Below are 24,088 nucleotides of genomic sequence, written 5' to 3'. Positions count from 1 at the left end.
CTGAGAGCCAGGCTGGGCCAGCTTTATAGCAGCCCTGGGCTGGGCCAGGATGGTGGGAGGGGGGAGAGGCTGGGAGGAAGGGAGGTCACACCCCTCAGACCTCCTGGGAGCTCAGCATCCAGACAGGTCCCTGAGCCCGAGGAGGGGGGCTGTCTAGACTGTGGACAGATGGTATTATTGTGGTCAGGTGCCTCTACCTTGGCTGGGATTGCTGGACCAGTTAAATTAAAAAGCTTGTTCCCTGAAGAAGAGGCAAGGATCTCTAAGTGCTCTCTTCCCTGTCCTTCAGTCACAGAGCAAACTCCGGTCCCTGGTGTGGACTTAGAGTCCTGATTCTTGCTACAGCTCCTCTGTGTGCACACCAACACCTTGGATCTCTGGCTAAGGACCAATTCTGCCTACAAGGATGAGCATCTGAGCCTGGTGCTCAAAGGACTCCTAGGGACTGTTGAGCTTCTGGGTTGTCCACAATTGGAAAACCCAATGTTTTTCCCAGTGCTTAATGGGGAAGGGGCGACCTTCCTAGACAAGGGAGCCTGGGGTAATTTAGTACCAATGGGATTTTGCCCAATAAGGAACCTCATCCTCTCCTTTTCCCTGGCTGTTCACAGATTCAGAGATTGGAGTTGAAAAAAACATCCAGCCCGTTCCCTCCACCAATTTTTGAGCTAAGAAAACAAAGGCTCAGAGAGGCAACAATATCCCTGGCTCACAACAGTTAATGATGGATGCCTGCCTAAAGTCAAGTCTGATTCCTAGCCCACAGCTCTTTCCACAGCCTCCAGCTGTTTCCAGCCAGAGTCCTTGTTCAATCCTCTGAAGCAGCCAAGTGGACTCAGCCCAGGTGACCGGGGGACTCGATGTGGGTAGGGGGCATGTCCTTCAATTTCCTGAGGCTTCACCAAATGAATGTGGATTTGCATGGTAGAGGAGTTTTAGTGGGGAATTAAAACAATTGGGCAATCAGCCAGGGGTAGGGCTGCCAGATAAAATACAGAACACAATTTGGGACATACTTTAGCACATCATTTGTTGTTTATCTGAAATTCAAATTTCACCTTTCAACAGGAGTCCCATATTTTTAATTGCTAAATCTGGCAACCCTAGCCAGAGGCCAAAGAGAAAAAGCCAGTGTGGATTGGGAGACTTCTGACAATGGGCTGATTAGCCGTCAGGCGGGGAGGGCAGCCCCCACCCTTTGTCATGCAGAAGAAGCCAGGCTTCCCCTACTTCCACTCTCACCTGTGTCTGGCCCAACACCCTGCCAGGTCATGTTGGCTGGAGATGCTTTAGTGGCCCCCGAGGTAGATCTTCTGTCTGGAAGGAGGAAAGAGGCCAAGGGAATAGAGAGTTTGGGCTTTCCTGGTGGCTCAGATGGTGGTAAAGAATCTGTTTGCAACGTGGAAGACCCAGGTTTGATCTCTGGGTCAGGAAGGGTCAGGAAGATTCCCTGGAGGAGGGCATACTCCATTATTCTTGCGTGGAGATTTCCATGCACAGAGGAACCTAGCGGGCTACAGTCCATGGAGCCGCAAGAGTTGGTCACAACTGAGCAACTAACACTTTCACTTTCACCCCGATGAAGGACCAGTTTGGACCTCGCCTAGAGCTGAGGGTAGCACGGAGGGCAATGGGCTGGCCGTCTTGAGGTGGGGGCCACAGACCCGGCCCCCAGAGAGTCTGGAAAGATGGATGCAGGGACTGAGGCAGGAGGGCAGGTAAGGAGGGCCAGGTGCCCACGACCACACTCCTATCTCTTACAGGCTGGTTTTGACCCCAGCCAGAGTCCAGACTGCCCGCTGAAGGCTGTGAGAAAATGTGAGGTCAGAGGTCATCCTGCAGACTCCGTGGATGGGGACAAACTGGACCAGAGCCTAGGCTTGGAACCAAACGGAACTGTAAGGTCAGTGAAGACTGGAGTCCGACCGTGGGTTCACTTCTGGATTAGAGCCTAGCATCTGAGGGGGAAGGGACTCCTATCTCCTTCCTGATGAGGGAGGCACTGCTGTGGTGCTCCAGAAACACCCCGAGCCCCAGCCCCAGATGCCCTGGGCTGCCCTAATCCTGCACCCATCAGCCTACCCACCCAAGACCTGGGGGCCCATGTGGCTCCTTGGGGTCTCCAGACATGACCCTGGGTGGGCAATGGGCCCTCCTTGTCCTCCAAAGCAACTTGGCCTCGGTGTCAGCGGGCCAGCACTTCCCAGGGGTTCCCTGGGCTAAGGAGGGGTGGGGACAGGGAAGGACTAAGAACCCAGGTTTTGGTTCATCCAGACCTTCCAGGCGAGGGTGGGTCCAAGTTCAGTCCTTGCTGTGCCACTGATAAACTGTGTGGCCTTAGGTGGGTTTTCTACCCACTTCAAGATAAGTCTCCCTCTAAAACACGGGGATAATATACTTTTCTTATTCCAGCTGCACCACACAGCTTGTGGGATCTTAGTTCCCTGACCAGGGATTGAGCCCAGACCCTTGACAGAGAAAGTGCCAAGTCCTAACTACTGGACCTCTAGGGAATTCCCAATACTGAAATATGCTTTTTTTTTTTTTGACAAAATACGTGTCAGTATTAATGGAGAGGTCATCAGAGTGCCTTGCACAGCACTGCCCTACACACACACACACACACACACACACACACACAATAGGTGTTCAATAAATGGTAAGGATCTTTCAACTGATACTAACTTACAATGTTAAACTTTTTAAAATTTGAAGTTAATGTTTCTGCATTATTATATAGTTAATACACATAGTACAAAAGTCAAAAGATCAAAGGTGTTTGTGAAAAATGTCAGCCTCTGTGACTTTGCGGCTCGTCTCCCACTTCACCTCCCCAGAGACAGTCTGCTTACCAAGAAACTCAGATATTTTTCCCACCACATGAATCTTACTAATCTTTCATTGTGACCCATATCCCATTTTCAAATTATAATTTTATTAGAATTCTTATAATTAAATACCACTCTATAATTAAAAATAATAATTTTTAATTATTTGTTTTTTGGTCCTGCGGGGTCTTCATTGCTGCACACGGGCTTCCTCTAGTTGCGGTGAGCTGGGGACTACTCTGCAGTCGCAGCACGCAGGCTTATCACTGTGGTGGCTTCTCTCATTGCGGACCACGGGCTCCAGGTGAGTGGGCTTCAGCAGTTGTGCCGCACGGGCTTTATTGATCCACCGCATGTGGAATCCTCCCGGACCAGGGATCAAACCCGCGTCCCCTGCCTTGGTAGGCAGATTCTTAACCACTAGACCACCAGGGAAGTCCTCTATTTTGCAAGTGAAGTGAAAGTCGCTTAGTTGTGTCCGACTCTGCGACCCCTTGGACTATACAGTCCATGGAATTCTCTAGGCCAGAATACTGGAGTGGGTAGGCTTTCCCTTCTCCAGGGGATCTTCCCAACCCAGGGATCAAACCCAGGTCTCCCACAATGCAGGCAGATTCTTTACCAGCTGAGCCACAAAGTAAGCCTATTTTTTAAAGGGTACAGTAAAAAGTCTCTTCTATTCTGGGCACACACTGCCGCCCCCGTCATCTCCCTATCCACTCCCCGCCCCCACCCACCAGTGTTGTTAGCTCAGTTGATTCAAAGGGGCTTACTGTTCTGACACACTTGCCTCTGTGAAACCGGAAAGTATCTCAGTCCCTGTCAGTCAGGGGCGGTTGGGACAGTTTTGTGTGACCACCTTCTGAGGAAGGTTGTCTCAGGCTGCTGCTCTGGCTGCTATAACAAAATGTTGTGTGGGGGGAGGGGAAGGGGAAGGAGGGAGGGGATCGGCAAAAATGTGTTTCTTCACAGTCTGGAGGCTGGAAGTCCAAGATCAAGGTGCCAGCAAGTTTGGTTTCTTCCGAGGCCTTGCTCCTTGGCTTGCAGATGGCAGCCTTCTCTCTGTGTGCTCACATGGTCTTCCTCTGTGCCTACACATCCCTGGTGTCTCTCCGTGTGTCCAAGGACACCAGTCAGATTGAGTTAGAGCCCACCCTAGGGGCCTCATTTAGTGTAATCATCCCTTTAAAGGACGGGTTTACTGACAGCTTTGCACAGTCTCTCTATGCTTCTTCCACGCACGCATTGTTTTTTGTTTGGTTTGGTTTGGCTTTTTTTTTTTTTTTGACCATACTGCATGACCTAGAGAACTTCCCTGACCAGAGATCAGAGATCAAACATGTGCCTGCTGCAGTGGAAGCATGGAGTTTTAGCCACTGGCCCAAAAGGAAGTCCGAGTGTATCGTTTTACATAAAGTAATCATTCTCCTCTCTCCTTTACCCCTCTTTAAAAAATTATATACATGAATTATTCTTTTTAAAAAGTATTTATTTCACTGTGCTGGGTCTTAGTTGCTCACTCAGAATTTTTTAGTTGCAGAGTCTTAGCCACTAGACTACCAGAGAGGTCTCTATACATGAGTTATTGAAGGTTAACTTTAGGAAACAGAATTTTCAGTGAGACCATGACCAAACCTGAGGAGGAACTAATACAGCCTGTGATTGATACAATAACCATTGGGATGATGAGTCTTCTAATCTTTGGAGCCAAGAGAGAGTTGCTGCACAGGTAGGAAGGACAACTGTCTCCTGTTAGGGAGAAACATACAGTCATGTTCTTGTGGTCAGGCAGTTCCGATGTGTAGAAGGGAGGACACAGAAGCTGAGTTATAAGGAGTGGACTGTGTGAGTCATCGATCTATCGCCTCAGCGCTGGGTGCATCCCTCAATAGATGCTCTTTGATGAACAAAGGAATTTTGCTAAGAAGTTCTTTGAGGGCTTCCCTGGTGGTCCAGTGGTTAAGATCCCACCCTTCTGATGCAGGTGGCGCAGGTTTGATCTCTGGTCAGGGAACCAAGATCCCACATGCCATTTGGAGCAGCCAAAATAAAAAAAGAAGTTCCTTGAAAGGGAGGGTGATATTAAGCTTACCTGAGAGAGGACATTGAGTTGCAGGGAGGGGTTTGTCCTTCAGGAAGAAGAGGCTTTCCTGCAATTGCTGGTGCAGGCCAAGGTCAGTGGTGTGGGAGTCCACCCTGGGGGAACTGTTTCTCAGCCACAGGTCCAGAACAAGGCCCATCTGTAGCCTCATAGCTTTGGCCTGGCAACCGCCTTTCCACAGCCCTTTCACCAGAAGCCAACAGTAGAGGCCTGGAGGAAGGGTGTCCAGGCGTAGGACCCAGGCCTTCGCTGAGTGACGTGCTGTACCCTGACCCACAGGGTGGTGGGTGGACACTCCCTCCCGCCAGGAGGCTTTCGGGGAGGGGGCTGGCCCTAGGGGAGGGGGTGTATTCAGAGGGAAGGGAGAGCAGCACGGGGTGACTGGACAGCAGGGGCAGGAGGAAGGGCGACTTCCCAGCCCACAGAGCCTCGTTCGGCCCTTTTGTCTCCGGGATGAGAGCTTTACTTAGCTCACCAACAGGAAGAGGAAGTGGGGGCAGGTGGGGGGAGTTGTCAGACCACCTATGTCCCCATATTCAAAGCCCATGAGAGTCCCAGGGAGGCTACAATCCCCGAGCCATCCCACCAACACTGCCCTGCGAGCTTCAGATGTTGCAGGAAATGGGACCACTTCCAGGGCCTGAGTGTGGGTTCTTGTCTAACACTCAGAAAGGAATCGTCTGAGGAGCCACACGTGCTAACAAAGCAACAGATGGGGCACCCGGGCGGAGAGCAGTTAGGGTAAGGGAACCCAGGAGAACAGCTCTGCCACAGTCTGTTCGAAGTCTCAGGTTCTGTGGTGATGGGATCAGTTTCCAGGTTGTCTTTGGCCAGTCTTTCTGACCCAGAGTCCTGCCTGGTGGTGCACACTTTGCTCAGCCAAGATGGATGCCAGCGAGAGGATTCTGGAAGACTGTCAGACACGTGGTGTCTCCTTTTGACCTTTCCCGAACTCTTCTGGTTGGTGGTGGCATGTTAGTTCCATGTTCCTTACTGGGGCCTCCTGTCATAAAATAACTCACGCAGATGGTTACTGTGGTGCCTGGCCAGGGTGGGTGGCTTCCTCCACTAACACAGGGAGCACTGTCTCCTGCCCGAGTGAGTGCGCCCGCCCCAGACTCCTCCACCACCCATGCTGCCAAGCCCATGGGCCTCTGGCAGAGGAGATGTGGCCTCCACAGGCTCCCCCAGGCCCTGGGTTGGGGTCTCCCAGGGTACAGGGAGCTGCCAGAGCCGTTGAGGTTCTTGCCATGAGCTGAGACCACCAGCTGCCTAGTGTCCCTTCTCTATGCCATCTGAGAGGGCAAGGGCATCTACACCAGACTAAGCAAATGGGGCTCAGAGGAGACGCAGTTGCATGGTGAGCCGGCCACCCGTTTTCCAGGGCCAGGTCTTGGCTGGGACAGGCTGGGCAGCTGGAGGGGACGGGGTGGCTGTGCCACCCAGATCAAATCCAGGCCCAGATCAAAGCGACAGCATCTCCCTCACTGCGTACGGCTGCTCCCACTGCAGGGAGCAGTCCTGCCATTTCCCTCCAGCATTAAAGATGTACCCAAGAGTTCATCTTTTCCTTCCTTTGTGGTGGGCCTTACTTGGGGGGGTCTCACTCTGTCCAGGACAAGAGTGCAGAAGACCTGGGAGACTCTGGAATCGGTTACGTGTGCAGAGCAGCCATGTTTACATGCACAGAGAAGCCTCTAGACAGAGATCCAAGCAGGCTTGGTTTTGTTTGGTTCTGTATATTTGTTTTGTTCCTCTTAATGGCTTAAGGCTCCATCTGTCAGTGAACATTTTTTGTTGGAGCAAACACCTGGAGAGTTTATGGTGAGGGCAACTTCCCCGCATCCCCGCCTGTGGTCGGCCACACCACACACTAGGCAGGCTTTGTCTGGGGGACAAAAGCGGGTCTGCTGATGGTGAGCTATCGCCTGTCTTTCTCTGTCAACAGCAGCAAACTCCTCTCTAACTCCTCCTCACCTCGCACCCCTGCCCAGCAGTAGAGCCCAAACATGCCTCTCCATTATAAAGACAAGACTTTTCTGGGGACTTCCCTGGTGGTGCAGTGGTAATAAGACTCCAGTGCAGGGGGTGTGGGTTTGATCCCTGGTCGGGGAACGAAGATCCCACATGTCATGTGGTATGGCCAAAAGGAAAAGAAAAATTAAGGAAAAAAAAAAAAAGACAAAAGTTTCCTGGATTCCGAAAAGCACAGTTGTAATTGTAACACAAGTTGTTTTCTTCCTCACTCTCTCCCTTTCTTTTCTTTTCTCTTTTTCCCCCTGAACGTGTTGTTATCAGTATTAGTCTCTTATTTGCGCCGCCTCCCCACAACCCAAATAAAAATGTCCAGAAAGAAAAACACCCACATAAACTATCCTCAAATCTTGCCCTGCAGAAGGAACTTCTAGAAGCGGTTTGTCTCCATACTTTCCTCTTCCTGCCTCCCTCTCTTCTATTAATTAAGAAGTGTTTACCTGGAGAAGGAAATGGCAACCCACTCTAGTATTCTTGCCTGGAAAAGTCAATGGACAGAGGAGCCTGGTGGACAGCAGTCTATGGGGTTACATGACTGAGCATGAGTGCATGAGGGTGGAGGGAGATGGGTTGGTAGCAATAAACTGATAGAATGAAAAAAAAGAAATGTTTACTGATGACTCTGCCCCTTCTCTGTATCCTGGGGACAGCTAAGGAGACAAAAGAGCAGTGGATTCAAGAGGAAGCTTGAGTTCAGTGCCAGAAAGTTGGGGGTGGGGGCAGCCCAAGGGTTCCCTAAATGCTGTGTTTTGGGTGGTTCCACACCCTCGCCCCACCAGGTCTGGGATCTCCCTTTGCTTCAGTCCCCTCACACCCTGGGAGGAAGACGTTGTTGACACTGAACACCAAAGGCTCAGAGCAGTTAAGACCCTGGTCCAAGGCCATAGATTGCTAATGAGAGCACTGAGGGGAGCCAGTCCTGGCCAGTGACCTTGGACAAGTTCATCACCTTGCCTGCACCTTGGTTTCTTTATCTGTGAGATAGGAACACTAATAATATGTATTGCACAAGCTCATGGTGAGCGTCCAGTGAAGTATGGCTCAGAGTAAACAGTCAAGACCAGCAATTATTGTCTGGTTACAGAGGTGTCCTTCCTGGCCCTCCTTGCAGAAGTCGGGCCCCTCTCTGCCTCACCCAGCTGACCACAGACAGCTGTCAGAGGGGGGCGCCGTGATTCTCCTGAGGTCTCACAGCCAGGGAGTGGCTCAGTGAACACTGAAGCCAGGACCACCCTCAGCTGGAAGGTGTGGATGAAACTGAACGTGGGTCCTTAGTTCCCCCCCAACTCCCACTTCAGCTCTGGGAGCCCCAGAGAAGGGCCAACCCTGTGATGCCAAGGCCAAGCTGTTCTGGAGGACAGGGAGGGCCCACATGCTGACATTTTTCACAAACGCCTTTGTATCTTTTGACTTTTGTATTAACTATAAAATAATGCAGAGACATTGTTAACTTAAAACATTTTCACAAACGCCTTTGTATCTTTTGACTTAGTGTATTAACTATAAAATAATGCAGAGACATTGTTAACTTAAAATTTTAAAAAGTTAAACATTGTAAGTAAGTATCAGTTGAGAGACCCCTACCATTTACTGAGCACCTAGTATGTGTGTGTGTGTGTGTGCGCGCACGCGTAGAGGGGGCTGCTGTGCAAGGCACTCTGATGACCTCTCCATTAATACTGACATGTTTTTGTCCAAAAAAAAAAAAAGCATATTTCAGTATTGGGAATTCCCTGGAGGCCCAGTAGTTAGGACTTGGCACTTTCACTGCCAAGGGTCTGGGCTCAATCCCTGGTCAGGAAACCAAGATCCCACAGGCTGTGCAGAGCAGCTGGAATAAGAAAAGTACATTATCCCCATGTTGTAGAGGGAGACATATTGAAGTGGGTAGAAAACCCACCTAAGGCCACACAGTTGATGAGTGGCACAGCAAGGATTGAACCCAGGACCCACCCTCGCCTGGAAGGTCTGGATGAACCGAAACCTGGGTTTTTAGTCCTTTTCTGTCCCCACCCTCCTTAGCCCAGGGAACCCCTGGGAAGTGCTGGCCCAGCTGACACTGAGGCCAAGTTGTTTTGGAGGACAAGGAGGCCTCACTGCCCACCCAGGGGCATGTCTGGAGACCCCCAAGGAGCCACATGGGCCCCCAGGTCTGGAATCAGTAGGCTGATGGGTGCAGGATTGGGGCAGCCAGGGCACCTGGGTCTAGGGATGTCTCTGGGTCACACAGTGTGTCTGTACCAGGCTGGGAACCCCTCCTGGAGCCCCCCGAGATGCTGGGCTCTAATCTAGGAGGGAACCCACTCCTTGGCTCCAGCCTTCACTAAGCTGAGTCCTCTTTGGTTCTGAGTCCAGGTCCAGCTCAGTCCCATTGACCAAGTCCCTGAGATGACCTCTGACCCTCATGTCTTCTTACCAGGCCTCAGCTAGCAGCTTGGATTCTGGTTGGGGGTCAGATCCTGACCTCTAGAGACAGGAAGGTGAGCATGGCTCCCACCACCCATCTCCTCTTCAGTGTCCTCAACCTCAGGCCCTCAGTCAGGGGTACTGAGTGTTTCCCCATCCTCACCACTCGCTCTCACCTCCTGTCCTCCAGGACAGCAGATCCAACTTTACTACCTTTTGGTTTTTTTTTTAAAGAGATTGTTTTAGTGTGGACCATTTTTAAACTCTTTATTGGATTTGTTAAAGTATTGCTTCCGTTTTATGTTTTGGTTTTTTGGCCATGATGCATGCTCCCTGACTAAGGGTCGAACTCCCCCTACCCCGCCCCCGCCCCCACAACACACACACACACACACACACACACACACATTGGAAGGGAGAGTCTTAACCACTGGACCACCAGGGAAGTCCCCTCTGGGCCTTTCAGGACAAATCCAATCGCAGAAGGCCAGACTCTCCCCAGATCCTCAGCCGGAAGCCAGGCTCCTTCCTCTGCATGACAAAGATTACCCCTGAGGGCTAACAGCCCATTGTAAGAAGCCTCCCAATCCACACTGGCTTTCTTCTGGCTGATTGCCCGATTATTTTATTTCCCCAGCAAAACTCTTGAACCCGTGTGGAATCCACATTCAGGAAAGGGGCCTGTGTTTGCAGAGGGATAACAGGTCTGGGGGATTTGCCCAGCGTCTGCCCCTACTGATCCCCTTGCCAGGTCCGCACCCAATCAGTCCCCTGTGTTAATGGCGTCTCATCATCTCTCTGACCCCAGGCCAGAAGGGCCCCGGGGGCTGACCTGCTGTTGCAAACAGCCTGAGGTCATGGAAAGAACCTGCTGCTCTTTCCTCCTAAGTGATGTGGTCCAGCTTCCTGGCTTCCCTGGCTATCCAATCACTGATGGCTCTAGGCCCACGCTTCGCTGAGTGCCAGAACCATATACCCAGCTACCCTTCCACCCCTACCTATTCCCATCTCAGTAAATGGCTCCACCATACACCCAGCTAGACCTCCAGACCGAGGGGTCATTCTTTTTTTTTCTTTTTTAACAAATGACTTTTATTTACTTTAAAAAAGATTTATTTTTTACTGCACAGGGTCTTTGTTGGTGCTCAGGGGCTTTCTCCAGTTGCGGCAAGCAGGGGCCAGTCTTTATTGTGGTGCTCAGTCTTCTCACTGCGGTGACTTCTCTTGTTGACGACCACGGGCTCTAGGCATGCGGGCTTCAGTAGTTTCGGCTCGCAGGCTCTAGAGGGCTGGCTCAGTAGTTGTGGCCCACAGACCTAGTTGCTCGGCGGCATGTGGGATCTTCCTGTACCAGGAATTGAATCCACATCCCCTGCATTGGCAGGCAGATTCTTAGCCACTGGACCACCGGGGAAGACCCTAAGGGTCATTCTTGATTCCTATCCCACATCCTTCAGAGTCAGTTCCCAGGAAGCCCCACTGGTCTCACCTGCAAAGTCAATCTTGTTTGTGACCTTCCATCACTTACCTGGGCAACTGCCACTGCCCTCTCCCTGCTCCTGTTCCCCACCCCCATGCTGCTGCTGCTGCTACTGCTAAGTCACTTCAGTCGTGTCCGACTCTGTGCGACCCCAAAGATGGCCTCCCACCAGGCTCCCCCGTCCCTGGGATTCTCCAGGCAAGAACAAAGGAGTGGGTTGCCATTTCCTTCTCCAAAGCATGAAAGTGAAAAGTAAAACTGAAGTCGCTCAGTCGTGTCCGACTCTTAGTGACCTCATGGACTGCAGCCCACCAGGCTCCTCCGTCAGTCAATAGTAATCCTAGGCAAGGTTTAATCACATGAACTCTATCCATTAAAACCCTACATGTGTGTGTGCTCAGTTGCTTCAGTCATGTCCAACTCTTTGGGACCCTATGGACTGCAACCCATCAGGCTCCTCTGTCCGTGGGATACAAAAATTAACTATTTTATTTTATTTTTGATTGTGCTGCATGGCTCACAGGATCTTAGTTCCCCACCCAGGGATTGAACCCATGCCCCCTGCATTGGAAGCACAAAGTGTTAACCACCAGCCTGCCAGGGAATTCCCCAAATCCTCCAAAAATTAACTCAAAATGGATCATAGGCCTAAAAATAAACCCCCAAACGATAAAACTCCTAGAAGATAACATAAAAGAAAATCCCGATGAACTTGAATTTGGCAATGATGTTTTGGACACAGAACCAAAGGCCAGATCCATAAAAGAAAGAACTGATCAGCTGGACTTTATTAAAATTGAAAACTTTGGCTCTGCAAAAGACCCTGTCAAGAGAACACCACCACAAGCTGCACAGTTTGGGTGAAAACATGTGCAAAAGAAACATCTAATAAAAGACTATTAGGCAAACTATACAAAGATCCCTTGAAACTCAATAATAAGAAAATGAACAACTTAAATTTAAAAATAGGCAAATGATTCAAACAGACACCTCAGCAAAGAAGATAAACAGATGGCAAATAAGTATGTGAGAAGGTGCTCAGCATAATTTGTCATCACACACAGAGTCATCAGAGAAGTGCAAATTAAATAAAAATCAAGTACCACAACTCACCTATTAGAAGGGCTAAGATCTTGAACATCAAATCCTAGGGAACATGTGGAGCAACAGGAATTCTTCAATGTTGGTGGGAATGCAAAATGGCACAGCCACTTTAGGAAATACTTTGGCGGTTTCTTTCAATAATAAACATACCGGTGCCATACGATCCGGCATTTGTGCTCCTCGGTCTTTACCCAGAGACGGTGAAAACTTGTGTCCACAAAACGCTTGTACGTGGATGTTACAGCAGCTTTATTTATAATTGCCAAAACTTGGAAGCAACCAAGATGCCCATCAATAGGTACATGAATAAAATATGGTGCCTCCAGACAATGGAGCATTATTCAGCGCTAGAAAGAAATGAGTTATGAAGTCATGAAAAGACACGAAGGAAACCTAAATGCATATTACCAAATGAAAGAAGCCACTCTGAAAAAGCTACATACTATATGATTTTACTATATGACATTCTGGGAAAGGCAAGACTATGGGGATAATACAAAGATCAGAGGTTGCCAGGGGTTGGTGGAGGGAGACGAGGGGAGAGCACAGAGGATTTCTAGGGCAGTGAAATTACTCGGTATGATACTGTAACGTCAGATATGTGTCATTCCACATTTGTCTAAACCCATTGAGTATAGACCAACAGCGGACCCTAATGTGAACTTCAGGTGTTTATGATGTGTAAGTGTAGGTTCATCAGTGTAACAAATGTACCCCCCTGGTGTGGGATGTTGATAAAAAGGGAGGCTGTGCATGTGGGGGGTCAGGGAGGTATAAGGGAATTCTATGTTTTCCAATCAATTTTTGCTCTGAACCTAATACTAAATTCTATTTCAAAACAAACAAGCAAACCCGCTTTGAATAAAATTAAAATTTCTTGCCATGTCATTAGAATAGAGACTGACTGGAGCCAGCTTCACTTTCCCACCTCAGGTCCCACCACTGATCAGGTGCTCCCTAAGGTCCAGCCACGCGGGGCCGTCTTACTGTCCCCAAACATGCCGTGCTGGGTTCCACCTCAGGACCTTTGCACTAGCTGTTCCTTCTGCCTTCAAGGCTCTGCGTGCGGACCTCTGCAAGGTTAGCTATCATTCAGGACTTAGATCAGATGGCACCTCCTCAGAAGGCCCCTCTCTTAGATATTCATAGATATCTGTATAACCCTCCTTGTCTCTTCCAGCCACTATCTCTTATCGCCCTGGCTTATTTCCTTCTTGGCACTTAGTACTATCTACAGTTACTTTCTTCATCCATTTGCTTAACTCTTTATTGACTGTTTCCGAGTTAGAATGTAGATTCTAGGAGCTCAGTGACTTTGTCTACCATTTACTGCTGCGTGCCTGTTCTGAGAACAATGTCCAGCCCTCCTACTGGGTGCTCCAATACTTATTGGATGAATGAGTTAATTTAATTTAATTTAATTTTGTTGTTGTTAATTTTAAAAAATAGGAGTTTTAGGGACTTCCCTGGTGCACTCATCTCACACGCTAGTAAAGTAATGCTCAAAATTCTCCAAGCCAGGCTTCAGCAATACGTGAACCGTGAACTTCCTGATGTTCAAGCTGGTTTTAGAAAAGGCAGAGGAACCAGAGATCAAATTGCCAACATCTGCTGGATCATGGAAAAAGCAAAAGAGTTCCAGAAAAACATCTATTTCTGCTTTATTGACTATGCCAAAGCCTTTGACTGTGTGGATCACAATAAACTGTGGAAAATTCTGAAAGAGATGGGAATACCAGACCACCTGACCTGCCTCTTGAGAAATCTGTATGCAGGTCAGGAAGCAACAGTTAGAACTGGACATGGAGCAATGGACTGGTTCCAAATAGGAAAAGGAGTACGTCGGGCTGTATATTATCACCCTGCTTATTTAACTTATATGCAGAGTACATCATGAGAAATGCTGGACTGGAAGAAACACAAGCTGGAATCAAGATTGCCGGGAGAAATATCAATAACCTCAGATATGCAGATGACACCACCCTTATGGCAAAAAGTGAAGAGGAACTCAAAAGCCTCTTGATGAAAGTGAAAGTGGAGAGTGAAAAAGTTGGCTTAAAGCTCAGCATTCAGAAAACGAAGATCATGGCATCTGGTCCCACCACTTCATGGGAAATAGATGGGGAAACAGTGGAAACAGTGTCAGACTTTATTTTGGGGGGCTCCAAAATCACTACAGATGGTGACTGCAGCCATGAAATTAAAAGACGCTTACTCCTTAGAAGGAAAGTTATGACCAACCTAGATAGCATATTCAAAAGCAGAGACATTACTTTGCCAACAAAGGTTCGTCTAGTCAAGGCTATGGTTTTTCCTGTGGTCATGTATGGATGTGAGAGTTGGACTGTGAAGGCTGAGCGCCGAAGAATTGATGCCTTTGAACTGTGGTGTTGGAGAAGACTCCTGAGATTCCCTTGGACTGCAAGGAGATCCAACCAGTCCATTCTGAAGGAGATCAGCCCTGGGATTTCTTTGGAAGGAATGATGCTAAAGCTGAAACTCCAGTACTTTGGCCACCTCATGCGAAGAGTTGACTCATTGGAGAAGACTCTGATGATGGGAGGGATTGAGGACAAGAGGAGAAGGGGACGGCAGAGGATGAGATGGCTGGATGGCATCACTGACTCGATGGACGTGAGTCTGGGTGAACTCCAGGAGTTGGTGATGGACAGGGAGGCCTGGCGTGCTGCGATTCATGGGGTCGAAAAGAGTCGGACATGACTGAGCGACTGAACTAAACTGAACTGAACTGGTGGTCCAGTGGTTAAGATTCTGTGCTTCTAACACAGGGGGCACAGGTTCGATCCCTGGTCAGGAAACTAAGATTCCACATGCCACACCATGAAGTCAAAAAAACATTGGGGAGCTTAGCCATGCAAGTTTCTCTGGATCTCAGTTTCTTTGTAAAATGAGGGAGATAAACCAGAATTTTCTTCCAGCTCCAAAACACCAGAAGAGAAAACAAGGGTGGACTGGGCTTCTCCCTGGACAAATGGCCACCAGTGTAAAATGCTGCCAGACTCCTGCCAATGCTGGTCTCCCCAGGACCAGGAAGGGCTGACCGTTTCCCAGCTATGGGCCTCTGCCCAGAGGCCCTCTGATTGCCAGGCCCATGCCCACGGGCAGGACTGTTCCTCGGGCAGCAAGCCCAGGTGCTGACAGGGAAGTTTTCACACCTGTCTGCGCTCAGCTCCAGCGAGGAACGGGGCACCGGCTCCACACAGCAGACCCAGCTGGTTCTACGCTGCAGGGCTGACCCGGCCCTTGCAGGATGTGTCTGGTGAGGAGGTGGACCTGAGTGCTCCTCGAGAAAATAAGCTCTTAATCTAAGTGTTTGGTCTCCCTGGGCCAGAAGGGCTCTGGCCACCCTGGACCCCCCTGCCCCTCTCCAAGGCATCTCCTGATAGGCAGGTACCCAGTGCCTCTTATGGGGGCCTCGCTTGGTGAGGGAGACAGCATCAGGGGCTTGGCCTCCCTCAGCCCCAGGGCAGCAGGTGCTACAGTCTGGGAGCGCCCAGGGCCCAAGATGGTGGTGGACTGGGGACAGGGCCTGGTGTGCAGCGCAGCCCAGGGACACCCTGGGGCAGGAGTCTGGAGACCTGGCTTTGACCCAACTCTGTCACCAGCCCATAACAAGATGCCTCTGCACTCTGGGCCTGACAGACAGATCTGCTGGAATTTCAAAGCTAAGTATCTGTTGGGCTTCCCTGGTGGCTCAGTGGTAAAGAATCTGCCTCCCCTGAGGACAGACTTGGGGGCAGGTGGATTCTTCATTATGAGTTGGTGAAAGAGTCGGGTCAAAGCCAGGTCTCCACCCAACTGGGGAAGGAGAGAGCAAGACGAATTCAGAGAGTAGCAAGGAGACATGTACACTGTGCGTGCTAAGTCGCTTCCGTCGTGTCTGTGACCCAATGGACTGTGGCCCACCAGAATCCTCATGCGATTCTCCAGGCAAGAATACTGGAGTGGGTTGCTGTGTCCTTCTCCATGGGATCTTTCCAACCCAGGGATCAAACTCATGTCTCTGGCATCTCCTGATTGGCAGGCGAGTTGTTTTTGTTTTTTTTTTTCTTTTAACCACTAACACCACTTGGGAAGCCCAAAATATGCATTACCATATGTAAAACAGATAGCCAGTGGGAATTTGATGTATGACTCACAGGGCTCAAGTCGGTGCTCCATGAGAACCTAGAGGGGTGGGATGGGGTGTGTGTGTGTATGTGTGTTAGTTGTTCAGTCATGTCTGACTTTTTGGGACCCCATGGACTATAGCCTGCCAGGCCCCTCTGTTCATATGACTTACCTGGCAAGAATTCTGGAGTGGGTTGCCATTTCCTTCTCAGGGGATCTTCTCTGCCCAGGGATCAAATCTGTGTCTCCTGCAAGTCTCCTGCATTTCAGGTGGATTCTTTACCATCTGAACCACTGGGTGGGGTGGCCAGGGGGATATATGTATATTTATGGCTGATTCATGTTGTTGTATGACAGAAACCAATACAAAATTGTAAAGCAATTATCCTCCAATTAAAAATAAATAAATTTTTTAAAGAAAATAGCTGTAACTCACAATGTTAACAGGTTAATTAAATGATTTAAAGGTTAATAAAGAAGCTATTCATAGTTCCAAAAAAAAAAAAAAAAGAATCCATCTGCTAATGCAGACAACAAGGGCTGGATCCCTGCTCCAGGAAGGTCCCACATGCCGTGGAGCAACTCAGCCCAGGTGCCACAACCACTGAGCCTACGCTCTAGAGCCCAAGAGCCACGAGTACTGAAGCCTGAGTGCCCTGCAGCCTGTGCTGCACAAGAGAAGGCACTGCAGTGAGAAAGCTGTGCACTGCAACTGGAGAGTAGCCCTACTCTCCACAGCTAGCAACAAGCCTGCACAGCAACGAAGACCTAGCACGACCAAAGAGAAAGAAAGAAAATTTGCTTAAAAAATCAGTATCTGTTCCCAGCTTTTAAAGCAAGAAACCCGCAGTGAGCACAGGGAAAGGAGGAGGGTCGAGCTCCAATGGGGAGCTTTGAGAGGAGGGTCCCTCCCACCCTGAGGCAAGGCCCCGTCCTTCTGCGCTGCCCGGGACCCAACGGCACGGACCGTGCAGTGGGGCTGGGGGGCTCCATTCACTGAGGCAGGGGAGGAATAAGACCACGCAGGTGGGGAATGTAGGGGAAGAGAGTGGACTGAGTCCATTTGAGACGTCAGGGGGAAGCCCAGAGGCCACAACCAGTCACCTGCTGGAGGTCAGGTGTGGGTTCCTTGGCCATAGGCAGGAGCAGCAGGAGAAGAGAGTGGCCAGGGGCTTGCTTGGAAGGACTCAGGGCCAAGGGCAAGCTCTGGGAAATAACTAGTGGCTGAGGGTGTGGGAGAAGGAGGAAGCCAGCAAACGGGTCAGAAAAGCACTGGTAGAGAAGCAGGAGACACCCCCACCGCCACCCCTAACTCCAGAGAGCCACGGGCTTGTGGAGAGGGAGGTAAGGAGAAGACATTCGTGCTGCTGTGCTCAGTCACTCGGTTGTGTCTGACTCTGGGACCCCATGGACTATAACTTGCCAGGCTCCTCTGTCCCTGGGATTTCCCAGGCAAGAATGCTGGAGCGACAATAAAAGATGAAGGCCCAGAAACGGAGGAGAGGTCAGAGCCCCGCAAAGCTGTGCAGGTACAGCACGAAGGGCTGTTCAGCTTTTACAGGTTTTAATGCAGGAAGGGACCTGAGAGGAAGCTTTGGTCCATCTCCTCACTTCATGGGCTCCCAGGTGACGCTAGTGGTAAAGAACCCACCTGCCAATGCAGGAGACATAAGAGACGTGGGTTCGATCCCTGAGTCAGCAAGATCCCCCGGAGGAGGCCATGGCAACCCACTCCAGTATTCTTGCCCAGAGAATCCCTTGGACAGAGAAAAGTGACTGGCTATAGTCCATAGGGTCGCACAGAGTTCGACACGACTGAAGCGACTTGGTACACACGCATGCACCTCACTTCACAGATGGGGAAACCAGGGCCTGAGGAGGCGGATGTCCCCAGCCTGGTCACAGGATCCCCGCTATCCCCAAGCTCCAGGCCCCAGTGAGCCCCTCCCTCACCCCATGTTCTGTGCAGTGGGCCCCAAAGGCTTTCCTTCAGGAGAACAAAAATCAAATTAAACAGAATACTATGTCTGGCTCAGCCTGGGAGGCTCTGTTGCCTCGGCTCTGTAATTAAGAATGAAATAGGGGGACTCTTTACCCCCCTCTCGGTGTCTATGCTGAGAGCTTTGTACTTTCCTCCTCTTTAATAAATCCTATTTACTTGCTACCATGAAGAAAAAAAAGAATGAAATAACATGTGACACGAGGCAGGAGCTGGTCCCCAGGCCGGCCAGGGGACCAGCCTCTCATTTCTCACATGGAGCTTTGACTCCACCCAGGGCCTCCCGAGGGATGGAGGCCGTGCAGGTGGTTGGAGGTTCACCTTAAATCAAGGCACCAGGTGGGAGCACTCCCAGTGCCTGTGTGTGAGTCAACGTTGACAAAGGTTGGCCTGGGAGCTGGGTTTTGTGGCTTGAATGCAAACCAAGGGAGCCTGCAAGGGGGAGTGGACTCAGCACAGGCCTGTGCTGTGTGATCTTGGGCAGCCCAGGACCCGCTCTGGACAATGAGCGGTTAGACCTGTATAATCTTCACGTCCCTCCAGAGACTGCTTCTCAACCATGGCTGTCTCCTTCAGATCGTAATCATCCCAGATGTGCCTCTATTTTATTTCCACTCCATTGTACTGTTTCCCCTAAGAAGATCCTGAGATGTGTTAGTTCAGTGTCAGCAGCAGTTGAGTAAAACAAAAGCACCATCGGGGTATGCATGTGTGTGTGAGTGTGTGCATGGGTGTGCAATCCCCTTCCTGACCACAGCCTGACCAAGGGCAGGACCTCAGACTCTGTAATTTCACTACTGCCATAGAGCAGCTTGTGGTTCCAGGAAAACGTGTTCTTTTTTTGTTTTTTTCTGTGTTTTAGTGGGAAAACTGGTTGCTCCCGCCAGGTGGCCCTGAGGTCCCCAGAATGTGTTCAATAAGAGGTCCCTCGGGCTCCACATGGGAGCAGTTAGAGGTAGATTCCAGACATGGACAGGATGGGGAAAGAAAAGAAACCAAACTGGCCCCTTTGGAAGTGGCTCACACGCCATCTCTGGGTTGGGCTGGTGTTCCAGGTCCTGTGGTCAGTGGCTCAGTGGCTCGGTGATGCTCAGACCACCTCTGCCCCAGGCTTGGGCTCGGCCTGAGGTGGACTATGCGCTGATGGGGGTGGACACACCTGTCGAGAGCTTGCTTCCCTGTGCCCTGGCTCTGCAGCTGTCATGCCACCAGGGGGGTGGTCAGAGCCGCAGGAACCCCTTCCCACAGCTCTGGGGAGTGGCCTTCACCCCCTCTAATGAAGACACCACAGCCCCTGCTGGTGATGACCAGAAGTGCCTCCATGATTGCACTGACCTTTGTCTGAAGCAGGTCTGACTGATGCTTTAGCAGCTGGAGGTGGCCACTCCAGCCACTTTCTCCTCTTGAGCACTCTCCCATTTCCCAGAGTTCTGCGTTCAGGCACATAGCCCCCATCACCCTGGTCCCCTCTCCCTGGATTACGTGGAGCCTCCCATCATTTGCCAGCCTCAGGGCTTCTGCTTAATCCTTGTCCTACGAGCTGCCACTGCACTGCCAGAACACCCTCTCCGGCCTCCCAGGCTCTCTGGTCCTTCTCCCCTCAGCCCTTGAATCTCCACGACCCCCACACTCTGCTTGTGGTGGGGGAGCCCTCACTCCCAGCGCCTCAGAATGTGACTATGCTTGGAGACAGGTCCTTTGAACAGGGGATTATGCTGAAATGAAGCCATTAGCATGGCCCCAATCCAACCCGATGGGTGTCCTTATAAGAAGGGAAAGTATTGGGTTGGTCAAAAAGTTCCTTTGGTTTTAAAGTAAAAATAAAAGACACATTTTTCATTTTTCACCAAGAACTTTATTGAACAACTATTCACCATTATGTTCCACCTACCTTCTGCCATTTTTCAGGCAACTTCATAATTCCATCTTCTTAAAACATTTTATCTTTCTGAGCAAACAACTGTCCCAAGTGCCTTTTAAAGTATTCCAGGGAATTGACATTTTTTTCTATTAAGAGAATTTTGTAAAGATCAAAATAAATGGAAATCTGAAGGTGCAGTGTATGGTGAGTACAGCAGATGAATCAGAACTTTCCAGATAAGCTGTAACAGATTTTGCCTGGTCATCAAAGAACGTGAGGTCTTGTGTTATCCTGATGGGAGATCATGCTTTTTCTGTTGACTAATTTCTTTCTGTTAAATGCTGCTTTCAGTTGGCCTAATTGGGAGCAGTACTTGTTGGAAGTAATCATTTGGTTTTCTAGAAGGAGCTCATAAGAGGGCTCCCTTGGCAATCCCACCATATACACAACATCATCTTCTCTGGATGAAGACTGGTCTTTGGTATGGTTGGTGGTGATTCATTTTGCTTGCCCCATGATCTCTTACAGTCCACATTGTTATACAGTATCCACTTTTTCATCACCCATCACAATTTGTTTTAAAAATGGAATATTTTCACTGCATTTAAGTAGAGATTCACACACAGAAATATGGTCAAGAAGGTTTATTTCGCTTATGTGGAACCCAGACATCAAAGTGATTAACATAACCAAGCTGGTGCAACTGATTTTCAGTGCTTGACTTGGATATTTTGAGTACATCAGCTATCTCCTGCATCATATAACATTGTTGTTCTTGATGTTTCAATTGCATTGCTATCAACTTTAACTGGTCTACCTGTGGCGCATCCTCCAGCAAGAAAGCTCTAGTACGAAATTTCACAAACCCCTTTTGACATTCAATCAGTCACAGGACCTTCTTCATACGCTGCACAAACCTTTTTTTGCATTTCAGTTGTATTTTTACCTTTCCTGAAATAAAAAAGCATAATATGCTGAAAATGTTGCTTTTTTCTTCCATCTGCAATATTAAAATGGCTACACAAAAACTCCGGAGAAGGCAATGGCAATCCACTCCAGTACTCTTGCCTGGAAAATCCCATGGACAGAGGAGCCTGGTAGGCTGCAGACCATGAGGTCGCTAAGAGTCGGACATGACTGAGCGACTTCACTTTCCCTTTTCACTTTCATGCATTGGAGAAGGAAATGGCAACCCACTTCAGTGTTCTTGCCTGGAGAATCCCAGGGACGGGGGAGCCTGGTGGGCTGCCGTCTATGGGGTCGCACAGAGTCGGACATGACTGAAGCGACTTGCTGCTGCTGCTGCTGCTGCTAAGTCGCTTCAGTCGTGTCCGACTCTGTGCGACCCCATGGACGGCAGCCCACCGGGCTCCTCCGTCCATAGGATTAGCAGCAGTCAATTTTTTTGACTCATCAATTTTTTTTTTTTTTAATGCATACTGGTAGGACAACTGTCACAATACAATGTTACAAAATTGTTTCAAAAGAAGTTAAAGACAACCAAGTGCTACTAGGGGCTTCCCAGCTGGCGCTAGTGGTAAAGAACCCGTTTGCCAATACAGTTTGCCAATAGACATAAGAGTCGCAGGTTCGATCCCTGGGTCAGGAAGATCCCCCTGGAGAAGGGCATGGCAACCCACCCAGTGTTCTTGCCTGCAGAATCCCATGGACAGAGAGCCTGGCGGGCTACAGTCCATGGTGTCGCAAAGAGTTGGACACGACTGAAGCGACTTGGCATGCACACAAGCGCTATTACAGCCATCTCACAAGAAAACAATGAACGAATATTTTAGCCACCACAGGACACTGATGCAGAGAAGGCCCTGTGAGGACACAGCAAGAAGGCAAATGTCTACCTGCCTAGGAAAAAACAGACCTTGCTGACACCGCAAATTGGAGCTTCCAGCCTCCAAAATTATGAGACAATAAACACCTTTTGCTTAAGCCATCCAGTCTGCAGTGGTTAGAGTGGCCCTAGCAAGCTAATATTTTGCTTTTCTCACACAGGTGCGCACAAAGCTCCAACTCTGTTTAGCTCTGATGTATGGCACTGGGTTGCAAATCCATATCTGGTTCTAGAAGCTTCTTCTGAGGTTGCTCTTCAGAGGTCTCCACCTCACCCTTGCCTCACCCCAAGTGGAACTCCTGACAGCAGAGAGGGGTGAACACAGGCTCTGGCCTCTACTGCAGCCCTAGGGCAAACAGGTGAGCCTCGATTTCCTCCTTGTAAAAGTGGGGATCAGAATGCCCACTCAACAGAGGTGCATGCAACGATCTGGGAAGAATTGTGTAAAGGCCTAGCCCTGGGTTTGACCCTTACTTGGGACTCAACAAATGGCAGCTGTTGTTTTTATTATTTCTCTTAAACCTGACCCAGTTTTTCCCAGGTCAGTTCCTAGAGCCACCAAGCCGGGAGTCTTGGAGGGGCCTCCACACCCTCTCCCGCCACGTGCCTCCCCCACTCCTGGAGCTGACCTGTGTTTGCTTCATTAGCTCAACAATCCTTATCCAGCACCTACTAAACAACAGCCATTATGCTCTCCTCATTGAACAGGCTGCCTGGAGGAAGCCTGTGGGCGGGAAGGAGCTTCAGCTTATCTGCACCTTCATTAAACAAATTGATTTTTAAACAATCAGCTACTGGAGAAGGGGGTGTGTTGAGGGAAGTGAGGGAGGGATCCTTAAGCCGGTGGATCACCCTCTTCAGCTGGTCTCTCGTCTTTTCCCCAGATAGCGGCAAGACTCAAGTTACAGTTCCCGGAGGCTTCCAGAATTTCCTTTCTTTAGCAAACATAGACCTGATCCCTTCCTGCTTAAAATCTCCCCGGCTGCTCCTGCTTTCAGTGGGCCCGAGTCTACACAGAGCAGCGCATAGACGGTCTCCCGCCTGTCGTCCAGTCCTGCACCCTTCACACTTGCCAAGTGAGAGTCGCTGGGCCTCTGTCCACCTCCAGACCTGGACACAGGCAGTGCTTGTCACCCCGGTGTCACTCCTTAGTCCACTTTTGCTTGTAGCCACCTCTGTCTGGAGAACTCCTGTTATCCTTCAAGAACCATCGCCAACATCCCTTCCTTCATCAGATTTCCAAACACCTCTCTGCTCCCAGGGTGCTTCACTGCCCCCATCAGAGCATTTATCACCTTGTAATCTGGAGTTTGCAGTGACTTATTTGTGTCTATTTCCCTGCTAGATCAGGAACCCCATCAGGGCAGGAAGAGACCAGGTCTGATAACATTTGCTGCTCCGGGGCTGGGCACACAGTGGTGCCCCTGGTGAGCAGACTGAATGAAGGAATGGCAGAAAGAAGCAGGTGGTTCGAACTAAGCCAGGTGCCTCGTGCGCCTCCTCCCACTGAATCCTCACACAGCTGAGGAGGCACAGGGTAACAGGAGAGCCAGCCACCCTCTCTGCCCTGCGTGGCTTGGGATACTGACACCAAACCACAGAGCGTCCCGTACCTGAACAATTTGCGTTTTCTGGGTCCACAATGAGCTCTACATGAACATACATTGACTGGTCATCACGCAGGTATTCTTGTCTGGTCTTCATCTTTTTTCTGGTCTATCTCCATGGATACCTGGGAATGTTGGCTGTGACCACAGTCAGCTCAATTCAACAACTGTTTCTCAAGTCCTGGGCAGTGGCTCCCACACTGCTGAGGCTTGGAATCGCTGATTCTGAGGTTTTAAGTTGGAGATGAGGATCTGCCACATTTACAGAAGTGGAAAAGACAAGGAGAAGCCATTTCCAGTGGCGGAGATAGGGTGAGCACAGTGAGGGGCATATGGGGAAGGATAGGTCTGGGGCCCAGATTTTCGAGAGTCAAGGGTAACAAGATTGGAAATGAAAATGCTAGTTTCCTCTACATTTCCCTTAGTTTACAAAAAGGCAGGTGACAGGCTGGTTTGAGAACCAGGTCTGGAGCTAGTGGTGCCCAGGGAACAGGGACCATGCGCACACTTGGGCCTGAGCTCCACCAGGCCCTGGCTCTGGATCTGTCCTGCTTAATTTCCCTGAGTTTCAGATTCCTGCATGATTGTAGTAAAAATAACAGCAAACTCCAGTCATTAGCTCTCACCTCCTGCCAGACACCAAGCCCAGCCCTTTATCTCATCTAATCCTCATCTCAACCCTCCCAGGTGG

General features: G+C 49.9%; 1 long non-coding RNA gene across 1 annotated transcript; it reads left to right on the top strand.

Annotated features, from left to right (window-relative positions):
- The first annotated feature begins 296 nt into the window (after positions 1-296).
- Positions 297-23,498, top strand: LOC138991201 (uncharacterized). The gene is made up of 5 exons (XR_011467159.1): positions 297-844; positions 1,764-1,903; positions 3,046-3,132; positions 21,952-22,149; positions 22,675-23,498. It is a non-coding gene; the product is annotated as an uncharacterized lncRNA (long non-coding RNA).
- Positions 23,499-24,088: the final 590 nt, after the last annotated feature.

The sequence above is a fragment of the Bos mutus genome, chromosome 16 (genome assembly GCF_027580195.1).
Source record: "Bos mutus isolate GX-2022 chromosome 16, NWIPB_WYAK_1.1, whole genome shotgun sequence".
Taxonomy (NCBI): domain Eukaryota; kingdom Metazoa; phylum Chordata; class Mammalia; order Artiodactyla; family Bovidae; genus Bos; species Bos mutus.
Note: the sequence above shows the minus strand (reverse complement) of the source record. Positions and strands in the feature narration are given on the sequence as shown.